Source organism: Tachysurus fulvidraco, chromosome 8 (assembly GCF_022655615.1).
Source record: "Tachysurus fulvidraco isolate hzauxx_2018 chromosome 8, HZAU_PFXX_2.0, whole genome shotgun sequence".
Taxonomy (NCBI): Eukaryota; Metazoa; Chordata; class Actinopteri; order Siluriformes; family Bagridae; genus Tachysurus; species Tachysurus fulvidraco.
This window is the reverse complement of record NC_062525.1, coordinates 25,324,999-25,342,449: the sequence shown is the minus strand read 5'-3', so window position 1 is coordinate 25,342,449 and position 17,451 is coordinate 25,324,999. Positions and strand designations below refer to the sequence as shown.

The following is a 17,451-nucleotide window of genomic DNA, read 5'->3' as shown; positions in this document are numbered from 1 at the left end:
TTCATCTCAGAAACATCCGCTAATTTGGGCCAAACTTCACACTGATGGATGTTTCACACCGGGGAAATATTGCTTTTGTTTACGGTTAATACTCCAACTCTCACAAACCCACTAAAAGAGTGCACAAACACTCACACACTCATTTTCTACCGCTTATCCAAACTTCTCGGGTCACGGGGAGCCTGTGCCTATCTCAGGCGTCATGGACGGAGTGCCAACCCATCACAGGGCACACACACACTCTCATCCACACACACACACACACACACACACACTACGGACAATTTTCCAGAGATGCCAATCAACCTACCATGCATGTCTTTGGACCGGTGGAGGAAACCGGAGTACCCGGAGGAAACCCCCGAGGCACGGAGAGAACATGCAAACTCCACACACACAAGGCGGAGGCGGGAATCGAACCTCCAACCCTGGAGGTGTGAGGCGAACGTGTTAACAAAATGAGTAAAATAAAAAATATTTGAGTCGCTTTTACTTGTTTTAACCCCAAAATAGCCTCCCAACTCCTTATACTGTATAACAGGATGTCAAAAAGTATTTGCTCCCCAAACAAAGCATAAGATTAGTCTGGCTTAACATTTTTTACTATAATTATATGTTTGCACAGATCAAGATCGACAAGTGCAGCTTATGGAAACGAGCGTAAGGTGATGAGAAGTGCACTTTGACTTAGGAACCTCAGTGCTCAGTTCTCGCACAGGAGAAGTGTTTTCTTGACAATTTCTCTGCTAACTGGCTTCACTGCTCACAGCACCATGTTCTCTACTAAATATACTGATGTCATAAACATGATACGAGTGCTGTATGAAGATACTATAGTCTTCTACACTACAGTACGGAGTCGTCTTGACTCAAACGAGTACATCGATTCCATCAGTTCCATGTGATTGAATCGCGTAAAGTTAACACGCTTAGTTTTTGTACATCGAACATGACTTGAGTGTGTATTTTAAAATACCTGAATACAATCAAACACCAATCCGGTCATTAAGAAATTTGTGTAAGTTAAGTTTAGTTTGAAAAAATGGTCGGTCATGTAAACCTGACACGCCACAGATTCCCCCCACCCCCCCCCCCGTATATTTTATAGTATATTCTATATTCCGTTTAAAACACATCGACTGCAGTCGTTTTGTTTCGTCTGTTCATTAGAACACTAGGACACCAGTTCGCTTTAGGATGACATGCGAAGCCCAGTCCTACTAACGATTTCTCTAAAATGCGTTCAATTTGCTAAAGATTATCGAATATAACGATGAATAATTATGATTCAGATTATCATCAACAGCATCTCACTGTGGACCGCACACCGAACCGCATGTGAAGCCCCTCGGTGAAACACGACCTCATGCTCGCTGTGTTTTAACGGGAGAACAGATTAACACTCATAAGACGACAGGCTTTTAATTTATCGTTATGGGCCCTGTCTGGGTGCGTGGCTTCTCTCTGGGTAATTGGAAGTATCTCATATTCAGTCGATAGTTTGCTCTTTGCTGGGTGAATGGCTTCTCCAAAGAGTGAGATTATTAGAAGATCTCTCGAAGGAACCCGAACATCGCCGACTGTCAATCACTGACACCGTAACAAACGTGTGTAGACATCTGTAACGCAAACATATCAGCGCGAGTCAGACAGAGCGCTCAGAGCTCGTTCGGTAGTCTAATCCGTAACGACATTACGCAAATACTACAGCTTGTTGTTTAATTATCTCTGTAAATTAAATTGTTCTGATTGTTCTGATTAGGTATTTAGCTTTAGGTATCTAGCTATTACTAGATTTTTACATAATAATAATAAAAAAAATAAGCTAGCTAGATCTCACTAATAATTGTATTAAACAGGACATTACGCCAGCCAATGAAACAGATGACGCAGGTCACACACACACACACACACACACACACACACACACACACACACACACACACACACACACACACACACATACTGTATATACTTCGAATTACAGACATCCGGCTTCCCCTGTTTTGTAGCCACCAGCTGCCGCTCCAACACACAGAGTATCACGTGTTAGGAAGGCATTTTTAATGAGTATGAGGAATGACTCGGACTGATACCTGAACCCAGTGTTGTTACCGATATATCCTTAGTTTTAACAACAATTTTAACATCTGCCTCTTGAAATTTTAATCGATCCTGCATTTATATATTACAGTGTATTAGAAGTTTATACCATAGAGCAGAAGTTATATGTCTCCGAGACCCACAGGAGTGTGTGATGCCTGGTCAGGAAACTGGGAGTTATTATCCTACATGACTGGTCCAGTTCAGGTAAACTACACACATCTAATAAAGAAAGAAAAACATATATTCTGAATATCTTTAATTAATTCCCAAAATCCAATCAATTTGCAATTAAAAGGCTGTCTGGCTCTAAATGTCTCAGATATCCTGCTTTAAACACGCCGTACTCCAGTCACGTGACTTTAATTCATTGGTTCAACCTTCGCCGTAGCGATTCGCTATGCAAATATTTTGTATCTCCAGCTGCGCTGATTGGTTCGTGAGCTCATGCGCACGTTCACCTGGAACAAACCCCAGGCGCGTACAGAACTGGACAGCTGCGTGTCTTCTTCAGAGCCACACACACACACACACACACACACACACACACACACACACACACACACACACACACACACACACACACACACACACACACACACACACAGCGAGACACACAAGCACAGTACAGAACTGGACAGCTCCGTGTCTTCTTCGGAGCCACACACACACGCAGGCGCACACACACACACACACACACACACACACACACACACACACACACACACACACACACACACACACACACACACACACACACACACAGCGAGACACACAAGCACAGTACAGAACTGGACAGCTCCGTGTCTTCTTCGGAGCCACACACACACGCAGGCGCACACACACACACACACACACACACACACACACACACACACACACACACACACACACACACACACACACACACACACACACAGCGAGACACACAAGCACCGTACAGAACTGGACAGCTCCGTGTCTTCTTCGGAGCCACACACAGACACACACACACACACACACACACACACACACACACACACACGCAGGCGCACGCGCACACACACGCGCGCGCGGGCACACACACACACACACACACACACACACACACACACACACACACACACACACACACACACACACACGAGCGCGCGCGCGCACACACAGTAATGCGATTACTCTCGTGTCGTGGGGATTTAAGGGTCATTTCGGGAAATCGTTGCCATCGGCCGTGGAGGTAGAACAGGACGTTTGGACAACAGTTTTTCTTTTTTCTTTTCTTTTCCCTCTTTTTTTTGCTGGCCTGAAATTAACTGGAGAGTTTGAGCGTATAAACCCGCCTATGGGAGTGCTTACTGATGTAGCAGAGAGTAACACACACACTTACGCACACACTTACGCACGCACGCACACACACACACGCGCAGAGGGCGCTAGCGTGTGGCGGAGGAACATTTCCACATTTCTACAGGATGTGCTCGCTTCTCTGGCACTTTCACGCCGTGTCTGACGGGGATTACCTGCCTCTCCAAACTAGCATGGTAAGACTTTTTCTGTCTGTGCGTTTTACAGATCCGGTGTCAATTCTTCTGTTTAAAGCGCAGAAAGTGAGGCTGAATGTCGTAGCAGGTGGAGTTGGCACTGGCTCCAGCCTTGTTCCGTTGACAGGCTGACATCATGTTCGTGGCTGATCGGATCATGAACCTAAGCTCACTAACTGGGACTAGTTTATGCAGCAGAAAAAAATCGCTGCCAATAATATTGTATTGTATTATATTGCCAAGACCTGATAACCTGCATGGCATCGGAAAGAAGCAGGCAGGGAAATATCAATTCTATACATTGACATATATATCTACTAATATACATTGGGGATATTTAAAGGAAAAAGTTCTCTCTCTCTCTCTCTCTCTCTCTCTCTCTCTCTCTCTCTCTCTCTCTCTCTCTCTCTCTATCTATATATATATATATATATATATATATATATATATATATATATATATATATATATATATATATATATATATATATATATATATATATATAACATTTTATACATATATAAACTGAATCGAATCAGATGCATGCTTGAAGAATTGAGGGATTACGGCGCATGAGCAGTTCATCCAATTAGCTCGAACATCCTCCACCAATCTGTTGCCTTACTACAGTATAGAAGTAGCACTGATAGAGCTGAAAGTGCGCACTGAGCTGAAATCTAGTGGTATTGTAGATGGATGTGTGGAGAGACACTAAACACTGCACACTGAACACTGTATTCAGGTCTTTGTTTGGTTCTCCATAGAGAGTGCATGCAGTTTGGACTGAAGGAGCTAAACTTATAGACAAGGAGATACAACAATCCTGATAATTCTGCTTGTAATTTACAGCGTTGCTCATACTTTGGTGAAAAAAGACACACAAACACCCTTTGGGTATCTGAGCTGCTTTCCTTGTTGTTCTTCCACCTTTGCACACCTGATACATACATACACTCCAACCTGCTTACCCTCTTATGTCTCACAAGCTGGGGCCGGATTTTCTAACAAACTATCCAGGCGATTTTAATCAAATGGATAACCGACAGGGCAACAGAATGGAATTATCCCACCACATGCTGTGGCTGTTGCATGAATAGGCTGAAATCTAAAGGACCCATGGGCACCTTACACTCTCCCCTCGTCTGTTCGTTAATTATTGACTCGCGCCACACGCACGCAGACGCTCGCCTCCGTCATGGCGAATCATCTGATTCAAGCCTGTTCAAGTGAATCGAATGGCTACGTATGAGTCATTTGATTCACTATTCAGAAATGCATTCAGAAATATTACTAAAAATATTAGAAATAAGCACTCTAACATGATAAAGTAAGTAAATAAATAAATAATTAAGTAGACAAATTACTGTAATATCGTATTATTATAAGAAAAAAATAACACACAAGCCATTAGCTCATTTGTCTGATGTTTTATTTTTTTGATGTTTTATTTATTTTTTTAAGACGTAGGATACAACTGAGCTAAAGATGAAGTGTCTTGCCGTAGGAGCTTCAGGAAGAGGTTTGTTTTTTAGATGTTAGAAGACCTCCGGTGACTCGGCCGTTCGGAAACCTAGGAGAAGTTCATTCCATGACCCGAGTGCACGAATAGAAAAGTCTAGATAGAAGCCTTCCATGTACCCTGAGAAACGATGTGAGCGGTCGAGCAGTTATAGAGGATTGGAGGAAGCATGGTGCAGTGCGGGATGTGATAAGTTCTTTAAAATACGTGTGCGCTGATCCATTTTTTGGATTTTTAGGCAAGTCTCTGTGTTTTATATCTACAAGGAAGCTACAAGAAGCCAGTGGAGGTAAGGATGCACAAGGGGGTGGTGTTAGAGATCTCAATAAGGATGAAAACAGGTCTCATTAGATGCATTTTGGATACATAAAGGTCAAACGGTGCTCATGAAGACCTGCCGTGGACGAGGCGTAGTCGTCCGCTCTGGAAACGGAAAGTGAGCTTGTTGTGGTGGTCAGAAGGTGGTGCTGACAATCTGCCACAGTTGGGTCCTTAAGCAAAACCTTTAACCTTCAACCTTTAATGCGAATGAGATTACAGTACTTTACTGTATATACAGAATGCTGCAATTCTTAACTGTAACTTTTTTTTTTATACAGTAGTATTTTATTACCAACCTGTTGCCTAAAGAGTCGTGTAAGATGTACAGTCAATCTCACAGTACCCACAAACCCATGTTTACACTATCAGACATGAAGAGTGTACTAAGTGCCTTTCCTTACTGGGATGCTCGCCTTACGTTTATACCTTTTATGACTAAAAGGTCATTGCTGTCCAGTTAAGTCTTTTTAAAGGTACTCTGTATCGACCTTTCCAGGTGATATATAGACTTTAAAGATGTAAACTATAAGATAACATCTCTGGGACGACAGACATACCGCTGTGTATTAGTACCAGGAGTGTCATAACGGTGGAGTTTATCTATATCATAATCCAGTTTAATCCAGTTCTAAAGACTAATTATTAATAGTTTGAGACTAAAATTTATGAGAGGTGGCTTAGTGGTTAGCACATCCAGGGTCGGGGGTTCGATTCCCACCTCCACCTTGTGTGTGTGGAGTTTGCATGTTCTCCCCGTGCCTCGGGGGTTTCCTCCGGGTACTCCGGTTTCCTCCCCCGGTCCAAAGACATGCATGGTAGGTTGATTGGCATCTCTGGAAAATTGTCCGTAGTGTGTGAGTGTGTGTGAGTGAATGAGAGTGTGTGTGTGCCCTGCGATGGGTTGGCACTCCGTCCAGGGTGTATCCTGCCTCGATGCCCGATGACGCCTGAGATAGGCACAGGCTCCCCGAGAAGTTCGGATAAGTGGTAAATAATGAATAAATGAATGAATGAATGAATGAGTGAATAAAATTTCAAAAACCCTTTCATAGCAGCTATAACCGTGGCACGGCTTTTATTTCGGACACACCGTCAGTGTTTGTACTGTAGCATGCTATTTTATTTTTTTCTTCAGAGATGTATTACAGTGTGTGTTGTCAGACCTCCCAGAGGTGTGTGGAGATTATACAGCACCTTATTTGAACTTTCGATCCGACTCCTCCCCGAGTGTCTTGATTGGGTTAGGACCGGGTGACTGAGCAGGCCATTCCATTACAGACAGCTCTTCTCCAAATCTCTTTTACATCTCAGACACATTCGGAGTTACATTTTAGGGTCACCGAAGTTGGACATTATTCCAAAGTTGTCCTGAACGTTTCATAGCATGTGAGGGTATAAAAATCTTCAGTATTTGTTGTAATTACAGAAGAAAAACTGGGCAGTTTTAATACAAGACATTGCAGATTGTCCAGGTCGCGTCGTCTACACGCCTCGCAGGCTTTTGTGACGAAAAAATAAAACCTACATAAGTCAAGTCAATGGATGGAGGTCAAAAATATAAAAAGGTTGCAGTTTGGTTGCATAACCCTTTATAACAGGGTGTGTGACTCTGCTCAAAATGAACCAATCACATTCAGACTTATATTCAGGATAATAATCATACACCAGTCAGAAAGGAAGGGATTCTGAGGAACTGCGTCTCAAGTGGAGAAAATGGAGCACCACGGTGACATCACCAAGAACAGGACGTCCCTCTAAAATTGATAGAAGGACAAAAAGCAAATTTATCAGAGAAGCTGCCAAGAGACAAAGGGCAACATTTATGGAGCTGCAGGAATATCTGGCGAGTGCTGGTCAATCTCTGCTAGTGACAAGAATCTTTATATTCCTCACATGTCTGAGCATGTCATAGGACGGCTAGATGGAAGCTCTTTCTCAAACTAACGGCCTAAATTAACCGAAACCGTGTGGCAAAAATATCCCACATGGGCTACATGGGCTACATGGGGTACATGGGCTACATGGGCTACATGGGCATGATCCTAAATAAACAAGACTGAAAGAACAGCTTACTTACTGTACAGTGAAGCATGGTGGTGGCAGCATCATACTACAGTATGGTAGACTGAATTACGGATACCAATCCGTTTTGGCACAAAACCTGCTTAGCTAAAGATGAACTTTTATTTCGCTGGAACATAATAACAACCCGAAGCATAAATATACAGTAAGTCAACAAAAGAAACGATTTCAGAAGAAGAAGATCGGCGGTTTGGAACGGACGGGTCAGAGCCCAGGAACGAATCCTATACTGTATCAAAAACCTGTGGAATGACTTGAAAATGAGATCCTGTCACATTTTTATAGCTCTGGAGCAAGAGATCTTATAGGGCCTTTTTACACCTGGTTACTTCGTGTGTTGTCTCTGATCCAATAGCTATCTGATTAGTTAAAACTGTCCCATTTACATCAGGCCACATAAACGCGTCTCGGAGAATCGGATATCGATCCGATCTTTTTACTCCCGCCCAAAATGCTAATATATTTGACCTAATTTCCAGGGTAATTGCAATGGAACACACTTTGGTGTATGTGGTTGCTACAAAAAATAAATGATTTTCATAAAAGATTGAAATTCATTAGGAAAGGAAACAAAATATGTAAATATATAACTATCTCTCTTTACTCTCTCTCTCTCTCTCTCTCTCTCTCTCTCTCTCTCTCTCTCACAGTCTCTCACTCTCTTTTACACTCTGTCTGTCTCTCTCTCTCTCTCTGTCTCTCTTTCACTCTCTGTCTCTCTCTCTCTTTCACACTCTCTCTTTCACTCTCTGTCTCTCTCTCTCTCTCTCTCTCTCTCTCTCTCTCCTCTTCACACACACTCTCTATCTGCCTCTCTCTCTCTCTCTCTCTCTCTCTCTCTCTCTCTCTCTCTGTCTCTCTCTCTCGCTCTCCTCTTCACACAGTCTCTCTCTGCCTCTCTCTCTCTCCTCTTCATACACACTCTCTATCTGCCTCACTCTCTCTCTCTCTCCCTCCCCCCTTCCCCTCCATCTCTCCCCCCCCTCTCCCCCCTCTCTCATTCACATTGGGTTTTCTGTGAAATGTATGAAACTTATTTACAGTAAGTCTCTTCTCTTATTTGAAGATTTTTCCCACTACACTTCTGTGCACAGTGTCTCAGACGCTCTCAGAGGTCCAGAGCCGTTGTAGGAAACTTACTCAGATCGCTCCTGACGTTAAGCCTCTTACTCCACCTTAAATAAGATATTTCGAGCACGCACGAAAATATGTGTCACTTCTAGAGGTGAGACTCCAGGTGACTCGTCTGAACACAAACACATTAATGATTAGTAGCATAAACGACACACTTGAAGGACTTCTCAATATGAATCAAGCTGTATATTTTATTTATTTATTTATTTATTTATTTATTTATTTATTTATTTATTTATTTATTCAGATTTCCCATTAAACATTATATTCGCATGATACGATCCTCTGAAGAAAAAGACTATAAAAGTAATAATCTCATCCTGTGGAGCAGCGTCAAGGGTCTGACAGAATAAATGTTCTGAGGAAATCACAAAGAAAACAAAGGAACTGTTGTCCATTCATGACACTGACCGTTTTTTATGGAAGACGCAGTTCAGTATGCGTCTGTGGCAGGCACAGAGAACTAAAGATGAACTGTGTGTGTGTGTGTGTGTGTGTGTGTGTGTGTGTGTGTGTGTGTGTGTGTTTTAAATCAAACAGAGCATGCTGGTGAAAAGTAAAATGTTGTAGGATGTAATATTGATGTGAAGGATAGGAACTACTGCTCCTTCCACCATCTGCCTCTGCCTGCCAGTCTGTCACACACACACACACACACACACACACACACACACACACACACACACACACACACACACACACACACACACACACACACACACACACACACACACGCGCGCACACACGCGCACGCGTGCACAGCCAGGCAGGCAGGCAAGAAGAAATGAAGTGAAAGAGAAAGAGATGACAGACAAGTAATATAAGCGATATGTGTGATATATAATCATTTCAAACAAGTCTAATTTTTTTATTTTGGGATCAGTGGATCAGTGGATCAGTGGATCAGTGGATCCAAAGAAAATCAACAGTTTTATAAATCGCTAATGAGAATAATAATATTATTTTAGTTGTAACATGTCATGACCTGCAGTGGACTGATGTCCTGTTAGGTGTGTGTTCTGTGTCTGATACATCAGATCACAAGACATGTAGCATGAGTGACAGGGGAATGTTGTGGGACACCAAAACAACAAAACACCAAAAATCTGGTAAATCACCTGGAGCGCTTCTACAGAATCAGTTCAAACTGAACCTGAAACCAGAAAGGGGGCTAAAACAATCGCACTTGCGTTCGGACCCCACATTAAAAACCCACATTAAACTCTCAGACACTTCCCCAGGAAGCTCCGCCCACGTCTCCTCTCAGTCTTAAGGCACATTATATTGAGATGATTCATGTGATAAATAAACCCGTGCATCAGCATATAATTATCGTAGCTAAAGTCAGACAAGTGCGTTTATCGTCAGGTTTTTATACTATTTAGATAACTTTAGATAAAAGTGGTCAGTGAGAATATGTCTGTAAAAAAATCACGACACGTTTTAAAGTTTTAAAAACATCTCAATAGGATTTTATAGAAGTGCTAAATCGGATGAATCATCTGAACTTTAGACGATGACGTAGCTCAAAAATATAATGGACAAATCTACCACCAAGCTGAATCTTCATGCTTCTCCCAGTTCCTGACTACACAGCAGATACAATTATTACACAATCTTCTACTCTGATTAAAACCCTCATGGTGGAAATGCTCACTTTTTAGTACATCATTTTTAATAGATCATGGTTCTACTGTAGATGAGCAAATGTCCCCAAGTGTGTCTATGGGGCTTTTTTACACCTGGTCACTTCCTGCTGATCACTTCCTGGTGATCCGATATCTACCCGATGATAAAAAGACCAGGTCTAAATGCCCTCCGAAACGTTTTGGAGACGGATATAAATCCGATGGTACAAACCCCTTCAGGAGGTGGTCTGGGACGTGTTTCAGATGAAACTGGACAGGTGTAAATGAATGTGATTGTTCAAGCCACATACGTCAGCGCTATACTCCTCCCAAACGGAAGTACGTCACTCGCAGGTGACTCGCGAGTCGTGCATCACACCAGAAACAAACATGTTTTCCCACCAGCGCTGGCTTTGATCCCAGGCGTCTCATTGGGTCTTAAAATGCGCTGCTGCTGCCAGCGAAAATGCAGCAAACAGTAAATTCTGTTTTTTTTCTAGCAACTGCATACACCAAAGTGTGTTCCATTTCAATTACCCCGGAAATTAGGTCAAATATATTAGCATATTATGCAGGAGTAAAAAGATCGGATCGATATCCGATTCGCCGAGACGCGTTTATGTGGCCTGATGTAAATGGGACAGTTTTAAGAAATCAGACAGCTATCGGATCAGAGACAACACACGTGTAAAAGTGACCAGGTGTAAAAAGGCCCTATATTTCCTGTAATCGCACCGAGCCGTTTCACCGCGTGTATCACTCCGCTGGACCGTGTTCACCGTGTAAATTCCCACCTCCTAGATTGACACTGTTACTATTATACTATTATACCCAGTGACATCATCACATCAGCAGACATTTTCAGGAACATGACTTTTGACTGCGATTTTTTTAAAATTTTTTTACCAGAAACACCTTTTAACAGAAATGTACAAATCAATGTGAGCTCGCTAGCCAGCTAGCTGAAACGCTATGGAGTGAGTGTGGCTTATTCGGGATTGATTTCCAATAGCAGAGTAAAAATAAACAGGACATTTTGCCAGATAAACGTCTCTGACAAAAAAAAAAAAAAAGAAGACACTGTGGAAAAAAACGACAACCTCTAAATACAAAAGCTCTGTGGAGAATTAAATCGGGTTTATTGAGAGAAGTCCATTAACACGTGGGTGGAGTTTCAGTCCTCACAATGGTGTATGTCTCTCATTTACATGTGTGTTTTCTACCTTTTATGGTCTCTGTAGTCGAAGGCTTCGTATTGAAAGACGTTGTTGGGCTATTCATTCATTCATTCATTCATTCATTCATTCATTCATTCATTCATTCATTCATTCATTCATTTTCTACCGCTTATCCGAACTTCTCTGGTCTCGGGTCACGGGGAGCCTGTGCCTATCTCAGGCGTCATCGGGCATTGAGGCAGGATACACCCTGGACGGAGTGCCAACCCATCACAGGGCATACACACACTCACGTTCACTCACACACTCACACTCACACACTACGGACAATTTTCCAGAGATGCCAATCAACCTACCATGCATGTCTTTGGACCGGGGGAGGAAACCGGAGTACCCGGAGGAAACCCCCGAGGCACGGGGAGAACATGCAAACTCCACACACACAAGGCGGAGGTGGGAATCGAACCCCCGACCCTGGAGGTGTGAGGTGAAAGTGCTTGTGATTTACACACATTAAGTTGGTAACCATAGAAACCGTGCCAGGTTTACTTGTAAAATTAGACTATTTGACACGTTTTTAATGCAAACGAATAGATTCAGCATCAGTCGTCGTGGTGCAGTAAATAAACATCTCTGTTCGGTGAACTTTCAGTAGATCACATTGCTCGCAAAGAGGAAAGAACCTGAAGCTGGATGAGTAAAAGGTCAGATTAGTCATACGAAACATATGTCGTCCATGTTAGTCCATGTTATTAAGCTTACTGAGGCACAGTACAGTTATCTGCTCTCTCGAACGTCTGCTCGCTTGCTATTATTTTTTTTTGTTCAGCTCTGGAATAGTGTTTAAAAAAAAAACATCAGTAGCTCAATAGCTGATTGACGATTCCTTCCTACCTTTCAGTCTCAAGTCAGTTCACGTCTACTTTGCACAGATTGATTATAAGATTTATTTCAGCTTAAATTCTAATAGTTATCAATACAGTATCAGAAGCTTCTAATTGGCTATTTAACAAAATTAGAAGTTCATTTGATACAAAACCCCTTAGGCCTTCTTTAGAGCCAAGAACCTCTGCCTGTGCTTCTATGGGAGAATCCAAATCCACTCCTCAGAATAAAAATAATGAACCTCCACAAGTCTGAACAGCCTGAACGCACTAGAAACATCTCTACGAACGATCGTATCGGTCGGGAACGAGGGACACGTTAACATACAGGGATGAAGAAAGGTGCAACTGAGATAACAAAAAAGAACTAGTGCGTCAGGTACGAAAGGAAATAAAACAAAACCAACACACACAGGAAAACACGAGGGAGAAAACTAAGCAATAATATACACAAAACAAGATAGAGGGAAAAAGACAAGTGACGAGAGACAGAGCAACAAAACACACAACAAGGTATAAACAGGGGAGGTAATTAGTGAAACGTGAGGAACATGTGTGCAGAGGAATGAATGGGATAAAGATCAGGCAGGACAAACATACCTGAAAACAAAAAGCACATGGCACAGGATGGAAACAAAACCTGTCGCTCCGCCCCCTGGTGTTCTGGTAGGGAATTGTCCAAATCATTCAAGGACGAAAGACCTACTGTAAAACCAACATCTGGCTTGTTCTGTGGTCCAGATGATGTAGAAATGTTTGACCATAATGATCAGCTGCATGTATGGCAGAATAAGACATAATCCAAAGGAAATGTAATGGAGTGTGAAGCGCGGTGGTGGCAGCATCATGTTACGGGTGTGTTTAGTGGAACGTAACAGTTTCACTAGTCCTATTCTTAATCTTAGACTCCGATTCAATCTTATAGACTGTCGCTTTCTTCAATTTGCTTCTGTTTTATTGTGCTTGTGTTCAGCCTCCCATTCCACAGCGGTGCTTAATAGCTTGTATAAGTGTAGAAACTTAGGATTTTAAGAATTTTTAGTATTTCAAGGGACAATATGTCATTAAAAAAGTCCAGACAAGTCGGTTGTGATATCAAACCCATTTCTGCTCTCTGAGATGCCCCAAGTGTTTATTCATTCATTCATTTTCTACCGCTTATCCGAAATTCTCGGGTCACGGGGAGCCTGTGCCTATCTCGGACGTCATCGGGCATCGAGGCAGGATACACCCTGGACGGAGTGCCAACCCATCACAGGGCACACACACACACTCTCATTCACTCACAAACACTAGGGACAATTTCCCAGAGATGCCAATCAACCTACCATGCATGTCTTTGGACCGGGGGAGGAAACCGGAGTACCCGGAGGAAACCCCCGAGGCACGGGGAGAACATGCAAACTCCACACACACAAGGCGGAGGTGGGAATCGAACCCCCGACCCTGGAGGTGTGAGGCGAACATGCTAACCACTAAGCCACCGTGTCCCCTGTGTTTATTCATAATCAGCTAAAATGTGCAGGTGTTAATCATCAACCACTAAAATTCTGTAAAAGATTATCAGCAGAGAATAAAACCTGTCAGCCTGTCGGTCCTCGATTCGTTTTAGATCAGACTTGTAGAAAGAAAATAATTCATTTGTTTATGTCGATTTCCATTCCAAAGAAACACAGGAGTGCTGGTTGTAAAGGGTTAAAATCCTTGCTTGTGAAAAGTACTATATAAATAATTCATTATTATTTTTATTATTGTAAACATTTACTTTAGGTTTATTTGCTTGTCACTGTTTAAGAGTGGCTCATGAAGCTCCTGTGGCTGTTCGGACCGATGGCAGAATATCATCCACAAATAAAAAACAATTAGCGCTGTAGCTTATGCATTGTAAATGTGGAGCTTCGTATGTCTCGTCTTATGTGTCACACGGTCCTGCCAGCAGCTCAACATAAACTAAATAGTAACAGCATCTGAGACATTTCCTTCACACCTCTTAACGTGGCAATAGAGCTGTGTGTTTTTCACTTGGTAGTCGCCAAAAGCCAGACATCTGTTGTCTTTACCCGTTTATGCCCCATGGTTACGCCTGTCATATTGCATGGCTTTTCCCACCAGCCTGTTGATTCATCGCCGGCTCAGACGCCATTGTCACGGCTTCCCTGGATGTCTCATTAAACATAGGGACTTAAAAACGGTTTATTCTGCTCTCTCAGCAACCGCAGGAAACACTCATCTAGCCGCAGCGTCCTCATCAAACGAGACGACTTTAACGAGGCATGGTGTCCCTCTCCGTTCACCGTGGCATCCAGATGGCCTGTTGTTTAAAATAAATGTCGCATGTCACATTCCGGCCTTCTTGCGGCCCCGAGCTCGGATCGGAAAGTGACACGGGGTGAAGCGATGAACCTCTTGATGGAGGTCAGATGTCAGTCTTTCAGACGGAACCCTGTGAGGCTACTGTACATCATGTCAGGTCTTAGGTTTAGATCCAGGGCTTTCAAGGCCACAGACTTTTTTTCCTAACATAAATGCCTGAGGCAAAGACATTTTTCATGCTTTTCAGTTCACAAAGGTCTTAAAGTCTGGCGCTTGGATTAGAACCGATGATGTGTGTCTTTTTTGTGCGTACTGTACCGTACAGTACATACATATGTAGATGCGTGTACATATTTATTACAGCACACAAGTTCGTTAGTAATCATTTTCAGGCATGTTCTTGCATAGTAATGAAGATGTGTATACAACGGTGATTAAAATTAGAGAAAATGATTTTTTCTGAAATATTGTTAAGCCACATGGGGGGGAGCACGGTGGCTTAGTGGTTAGCACGTTCGACTCACACCTCCAGGGTTGGGGGTTCGATTCCCACCTCCGCCTTGTGTGTGTGGAGTTTGCATGTTCTCCCCGTGCCTCGGGGGTTTCCTCCGGGTACTCCGGTTTCCTCCCCCGGTCCAAAGACATGCATGGTAGGTTGATTGGCATCTCTGGAAAATTGTCCGTAGTGTGTGAGTGTGTGTGAGTGAATGAGAGTGTGTGTGTGCCCTGTGATGGGTTGGCACTCCGTCCAGGGTGTATCCTGCCTCGATGCCCGATGACACCTGAGATAGACACAGGCTCCCCGTGACCCGAGAAGTTCGGATAAGCAGTAGGAAATGAACGAATGAATGAATGTAAAGCCACATTGATGAAAATTTGAAGGAATATTAGCTTTGGGTTATACCAATGTTCTACTAGCATTTCTTACTACAGCTAATTTTAGCACTACTCTTGTACACTGTATATGTCGGTGTGTCTATATGTCCATCTCAAAAAAACATTCCAAATTCTGGTTGATAAAATCACAAGTGTTTTTCATTGACTGGAGTTCCACCGGCTTTCAGAGATCATCATGCGAAGAGAAACCGTGTACTTTGCCTCAACAGGACAAGATATTTTTTATTGAGTTGTTTGGTTTTATGCACAACCCAACCGCCAACACTGTGATACGAAAGTACAGTACAATAAGCTTCACCTTTTCTCCCATTAAATCACACTGTACTGAATCTGCCACAGAAGCTCGAAGGCTTTGGCTCTTTTTCCCTGATTCAGAACCAGAAATCTGTGTCTGTTTTGCCGTGTCTGTATTCGGCATGGGATGTCTTTATCCTGTCACACTTGCACAGTGGTGGTTAACGACTCATACCGAAGTAGACACTCGGAATTTTTAGGGCTTTTAATAAATCACTAGGTGAAGAAATGTTCCAAAAATATATCTTTAAAGTAAACGCTGAAAGCAAACCTGTTTCTGCTCTAAGAGACGCTCCGGGTGTAAAATGTGAAGGTTTTCATCATCAACATCAGCGTCAGATTCTGCATATAGGAATCGAACACACGACCTTCCGGATATAGATTAACTTAAGACAATGAAACAGGATCTTGTTTGTCAGGGCGATATCAATATCGAAGAATTCAGTTGATATCTCTGCTGCTGTATGACTTCATATTTACACTTGAATGGGACTTATATCTTAGCCACGCCCACTTCTATTCTTTTCTTTTCACTTTCAAGCCATAGATGGGAACTGTGGCATCGATCCGTGCTGGTTAGTGGGAACAATATGATGATGATGATGATGATGATGATGATGATGATGATGATGATGATGATGATGACGCTTTACGTACCATGAGATTTTTCATTCACAAGCCTAGAGGTGGAGCTTCACGTGTAGCCTTAAAGCAACATGTGTAAATATGTGTACGATAAACTTAGCCGTAACGATAGAATGGGCTCCTTTTCCAGACCCTTCAGTATTCCACATAGTTTTTTTTTTTTTTTTTGGTGATTGTTGAGGAGCACAAATGCTTGATATTTTGCTGCAGCTTTCTTTTTTTAAACTTGTGATGCAAAATTGCCAGCAAAGGATTTGTTTTTTATACTTTTATAAGGGAAAACACTTTATTCATTCATTCATTCATTTTCTACCGCTTATCCGAACTTCTCGGGCCACGGGGAGCCTGTGCCTATCTCAGGCGTCACCGGGCATCAAGGCAGGATACACCCTGGACGGAGTGCCAACCCATCACAGGGCACACACGCACACACACTCTCATTCACTCACACACACACTCACACACTACAGACAATTTTCCAGAGATGCCAATCAACCTACCATGCATGTCTTTGGACCCTACACTTTATTGTAATTACTTTATATGCTAGCTGTTCAGTGGAAGAAGGCTTTGGCTGATTGTGTGTCTTGATGATGTTACTACCACGTTTTGGCCCAAATGTAGACTTTTTGTAAAATTACAAGCTGCTACCAATATCGTGAAGCATATCGTCCTTATCTTAAACCTCACCTCGTGCTGAACTACACACTTCAGCCAACCTGAAACACAACCGAACAAAAACGTGAGGCGCAAAAGCTTGCAAAAAAAATCAGTCAGGTTGAGAGAAATTATAGATGCTGTAGACTAAATAGTCTAAAATATTATATTTTACATCGTGATGGCTACAAAAAACCCCCCACAGCTAATAAACAAAACGTGCTTTAAGAGCACAAACACAGCATGTACAAACGTTTCCTTTAATATCTCTTAACT

The 17,451-nt window shown here is 42.5% G+C and overlaps 1 protein-coding gene across 4 annotated transcripts in view; it reads left to right on the top strand.

Moving 5' to 3' along the window:
• The first annotated feature begins 3,224 nt into the window (after positions 1–3,224).
• pcdh15b (protocadherin-related 15b) overlaps positions 3,225–17,451 on the top strand; it is a 199,087-nt gene continuing 184,860 nt past the window's right edge. For 2 of the 4 annotated variants that reach the window (XM_047817911.1, XM_047817909.1), the window contains exon 1: positions 3,226–3,623. The gene's annotated coding sequence lies outside the window, so the exon portion shown is untranslated. Of the gene's footprint in view, positions 3,624–17,451 lie in introns of all 4 variants that reach the window. The other 2 variants (XM_047817910.1, XM_047817912.1) reach the window with 2 other exon arrangements.